This window comes from Macadamia integrifolia, chromosome 11 (genome assembly GCF_013358625.1).
Source record: "Macadamia integrifolia cultivar HAES 741 chromosome 11, SCU_Mint_v3, whole genome shotgun sequence".
NCBI classification, from domain to species: domain Eukaryota; kingdom Viridiplantae; phylum Streptophyta; class Magnoliopsida; order Proteales; family Proteaceae; genus Macadamia; species Macadamia integrifolia.
This window is the reverse complement of record NC_056567.1, coordinates 7,173,914-7,179,871: the sequence shown is the minus strand read 5'-3', so window position 1 is coordinate 7,179,871 and position 5,958 is coordinate 7,173,914.

Below are 5,958 nucleotides of genomic sequence, written 5' to 3'. Positions count from 1 at the left end.
TTTTGGTTCTACCTCCTATTTTTTATGAGAGAATGAATCTTTTATCGAAGGACAAAAAAAATTTGGCCCGGATCTCCTGCAAGAATTTTAAAGATCCAAAGCCAAAGAGAGTGGTATATGCTTAGCATGAACATAATGGAGGCAATCAATCAAGTATAAATTGATCCCAAATCTTATTCAAATCCAATAAATAGCACCTATGGATACATAAGAAATATATTGAATCAGATCTTTTAATTAATAGATACAATCTCATCTTTGAATATGGAATTCAAAGGGATCATCAATTCGGAATTGATCTCTGATCAAAGGGCTTGTGACATGAGTACATCCAATGGGGGGAGGGAGAGAGAGTCAAACCAGCAACCTCTCCCTTGGAGTTAGGCCAAGGTTCTATTGCGACTTGTAACCACCACCACGCCAAGAGGTGTTTCCCCGTGTTCAATAGTTCCGTAATTTGTTTGTTTGATTTTTCTTAATTTCACTTTTTGCAATGAACTTTAGAATCGCTCTATGGCTTCATGTCAAGGACTTAGGACCATGGTTCTAAAACTTGGTTCAAATTAGTCACTGTTGGCTGGATCAGATCAGTATCGCCCTTGACCAATCCTCAATCCCGATACATAGGTAAGGCCCAAGGGTAAACACATAATAATAAAAATAAAAATAAATAAATAACTGTTTTTTTTTTAAATCAAGGATAAATGTGTCCAATGATCCAAGTCAATCTGGATCTATATTAGAGTCAGTATCATCCTTGACCAATCCCCAGTTTTAGAACCCTGCTTAGAACGTTGACTTAGGAATCAGATCATCTTTGCCAAGTCAAGGTGCAATATGGATGAATATACTTTAGTATCTACAGTGCCACTAGTGACCCAGTGTGCATCCAATGGCTGGGAGGACCTAGGCATGCAATTAAACACATGAGCACTCACCACTAGGACCTCCTAACCACTGGATGCGCGTTATGTAATACCCTGGCTCCATTAACCTTGGCATAATATTATCCTCTTTGGACCATGGGCTTCAAGATTTTAAAATGAGTTGTGCCATATTAAGGAGACTAAAGGTTATCAACTAGCCCAGTAACCTCCCCTAGGCGATATGGGACTAAAGTTTGCACAACCTTACCGATCTCTCAAACCTCTAGTACTTGCCATCTCTTGGTGGAGATTCCTCATCGATCTCTCAAGTAGGTTTGATATACTTGCCATATTCTTGGGTGTTACATTCTTCCCCCCTTTGGGCAAAACATCCCTGCTACGGTCCCACACGCTGTTAGAGTCTACTATGATACCATATGTAATATCCCACCATCATTAATAAACAAAACACCAACATCAAAAACCTTATCCAACTTTATGGTGGTCAGTTACATGAAGATTCCAAGCAAGGACAAGCACGATGATACATGCAAAAAGATTAACGAGTTATGGCTAATTATAATAAGCATCAACTGTCAACCCAATGCACCACTAGAAATCAGTCATAGGTTTATAACGACATAATATAATAAGGTACTGGTTATCTACATGATGTACCGTATAGATCGTTCAAGTCAAAGCTTCTTACATGCATTACGTCCACCACAAGACAATCCATTACTCGACCTATTTTTATGAAAGAAAGAATGAGATAGTGAATTCTTGACAACCCCGCTAAGCATGAAAGTAACAATTCGAACATACAACTCCACATTGAAAACTATGTAATCAACATATAACTTTGCACTGAAAACTAGATACGCATCACACAATCGCAATGCTTTGTTTTAATTGAAAAATAGGATCCATTCATAAACCTCATCCCAATTGTGTATTGGATAATATTAGTCAATACGTGCATAGTGGTCTATCATATAATGTTATCCCATGCTTGTGCAAATGACCCCAACAGTCCCTGCTAATTGTTTCTCTGATTCCAAAACAGTGTCCCCATTAACCTTGGTATAATAAAGAGGAAGCCAAACCACGTCAAGATGATATGAATCAACTCATTCAAGAGTTGAGATGTCGAAATATGGATTGTCCTCTTTAACTCATTGGCCTCAAGTCTTTAAAATGTGTTGTACCATGTTAAGGAGGTTAGAGATTATAAACGAGACAAATAATCTCCCCCAGGTAATGTGAGACTAAAGTTTGCATACCTTCACCGATCTCTCAAATCCCCTGGTACATGTCGTTTCTTGGTGAGGACACCTCACCGATCTCTCAGTTGGGTTAAGTATACTTCTTGTATTTTTTGTTGTCACACACTGGCCCTCTAGTGGCACTGGGGAGGATTTGAATCCTACCTAAGCCTGTTATAAATGAATTCTGAAAGGGATCACCGAGTCACTCAGATCAAGACCTGCCCATCCTTGATAATGACTCAGCCTATAGAGCTAATCTGATTCTAGGTCCTAAATTTATGCTTCCAAAACGGGGGGGGGGGGGCAGTGGGAAATTGGTTGTAAAATTTAGCCCACATGATAACTAGATAAAAAAAATCCATTTTCAATGAGCTCCTGACTCATGAATAATCAAAGTGGTCCACGATCAGTCCGACCTCGTAGCTTGTTGATTCCCAGGTAGAGCCAATTACTCTATGTCCATTAAGTTTGGGAACTCTGTAAATTTTACCTCTATTACACTATGATAAATTTTAGAATCATTTATGGACCCATGCTTCATGACCCTATCAATGGTCCTTTGGCGTATTGTAAAATGAATACCAAACAAGTAGAGATGTAAATAGATAGTTGAAAAAATGGGATTACATTTGAATTTGGATATTGATGTATTTATTTTGATAGTATACATTATCCACTCTGATTATAACTTAATATTATCTATAATTATGTGTGAATTTAGGCTTTGTATGTATTATATATTGTATGTTTATTTATATTCTCATCAAGTGTATTATTTTAATATTATTTTTGTTTATATTTATATTATTTTTACTTATATTTATAGATAAAAACGTGTAATCAAATTTTATCATAGTTAGAATTTAGATACTATACCCCTTAGCATATACGGATTAGGATACTCAATGAAAATATCAATTAGATATCTATGGTCTAAGTATGATATACCAATGTAGTCCAATTGCACCCCTATTATAAAGACAAATCACTCAACTAAGGTTAAATTATTAAATCATGTTTGAGTACTTTAGATGCTATATCCTAACAGTTTAGGATCTATGAGAATCACATCATATGCATGCTTAGGATTACAATAATTAATACAAGTTACAATATAAATCCTAAAGCATAGCATACATGTCTATTTGATGAAGTCTTGTTAATTGAATCATCTTGAAGCTTTGACTCATTTTAATGCATTTGATGATCTCCAATTTGATTAGATTTACTCAAGGCTCTTGATCATAATTTGATTTTTCAGTTGATGTCAAACATAGACTTACGAATTGTATGAACTTCAAGCCATAGACTTACATAAGAGGTCTTAATATAATTTTGATGTTATATATAAAAAGGCCAAGATACTTAACCAACCAAGGACCACTGCACACGAAACATCTTGTACACTATGAAGCTAACAAGTGAGGTTAGATATACTAATAAAAATAATTTTTTTTCACCTATAAACAAAAGTGAGAAATCATAAGAAATAAATAGACATGCAATCTCTCTACAAGATGGTCAAAGGGCAATGTAGTTTTAACCTCATAAATAAAAAGTGTGAGTAATGATGCGCGAAGAGTCCAATTATATGACCATTTCACTTGCGGAAGACAAATTCTTCTTCCTTTATGAGTAAAGGAAATTTTTTGCCTTGTATGAATATCAATATTCTACATTATAAGAAAAATACGTTTTAGTGATTATATTTTTACTATTGCTATATAAGCATTTTCTACGATGATAAAAAAAATATCATTACTATGTAGATGAAACTACCTTATATAATTGCTATTATAAATATGTAATCAGCGAAAAAATTATATTATTACCTCTATATCTCTTTATAAAGTAGTAGTAATATATATAGTCGATGCCTAACATCATTAATTAAAGTGGTAAAGTAAAAATACAACTAATAAAGAATATAATAAGTATATAGGAATGACAATATATTACCGCTGTTAATTACTAATTGTTACATATCAAAAAATAGCTTCTCATTCTTAAATTTGAATAGATTGCCAACTTATTTAATGTTCATACCAAAAAGGTAATGACTTATATTGCAGCGGTTAATGACATCTATTGACTGTCAGAAATAATATATAAATTCTATCTTTATATTATTTTTATGCATCTTATATTAATAAGAATATTGATTCCAAATGGGTATTTGGCCTATATTGCAATGATTATAAAAATGACCATTGATTGTAACAAATAGCAATTATTTTGTGTTGTATTGCTATATAAAATTTATTTTTTATTATTATAGAAGTATTATGTATAATTTTCATATTGAATTGAATAAAAGCCTATATTTTTATATAAGGATTCAGTTACTTAAGACAAAATCTGATCCATTCTAACTAAATGGATTAAAATTATCTAAAAAATTGAAGTGTTGTGCATGTTCATAAATTATCATGTATGAAAACTTTCAATAGAAAAAAAGAAGTAAATTTATTTTAATTAATTTTAATTAAAAAATAATGGGTTGAGGTATTTTAGGTATAAGATTTAGAGTTTTGAGGTATACTATTTACCAATTTCTAAAGTTCCCTTTAAACTTCTTACAAATTTCTTGTACCTCCTACTCTTCCAATAATTCACTTAGATAGTTTGAAGAATTAAAACTATAAAGTTGATTATGGTTTTGTATTTTAATTTGGTTTCTAAAGTAAGACACCTTAAATCTCAAGATATTGAAAAATCTACAAAACTAATAATGGAGTCATCTCATTAAGAACCATTGAAGTTCTTTTCCTTTTTCCACAACTTTTGGAATCGTTTAGGAATCGATACCATCCCATCCCATTAGTAAATGAGATTACATTCTAGGTTTAATCTCATTAATTTAATGGGATAATAATGAGACTAACATCTTTAATACCGATATCGATACAAAACCCATCTTCAAAAACAGAGAACCATCAAATTTACACCCTTACACCGATCTAATAGACAATGAGATATACATATATAGATGTAATTTCTTTAAAGGAAAAACTTTATTATAATTAAAGTGTTAAATTAAGAAATTATAGTTTCACTTACTTACCCTTTTAATAATTTTAAAGAAAATTAAAATTTATTGTTTGAAAAATCACTTTTACTATGGTGAATGGCTATTGTTAGCTCTACTCGCCTTCTACCACTTGCCATTGTTGATGGCCGACTCTGATGACCAATAGGAGGTGGTGGGGAGAGTGGGGGAAGGTTATGGGGTGACTTGATTTGAATACCACTTTTTACTATAGTGAGGGGCTATTGATTGCAATTGGACTCTGGTAATCCATGGCCATCTTCACAATAGTAATAGTTATGCATGGTCAGAGTTAGTCAGAGATCCAAATAGGCTTTACATAGATGATAGATCTACACGCATGTGAGTTGTCAAAGATCGATCAATCTCTTTTTGATTTTTTTTCTCAATTCTGAATCGATCAGCTTTTGGCAACCTATTTATTATTATGTTTATGCATGAAGAAAATACCACTCCCCCTTACTACAATACTGCCTAACATCAATGCATGCGATATTTCCATTATTAATAGATCCTATTCGGTCCAATTCTAATATCTCCATCTAAAAATTGATTGAACCAAACCGAACCCAACCAGTTTTTTCCTTCATCACAACTCTTGTTTTATGAAAACACATTTTCATTAAAAAAAATAGAATGATTCATGTGCCTTTTTAATTATTTTTATGACGAAACATATTAGTGTGATATTTTTATATTTATTGTTTGTATTTATTTGTGAAAAAATAACATGATTAAGCAGTGTTTTTATTATTTTTTTTAATTATTTGATTGA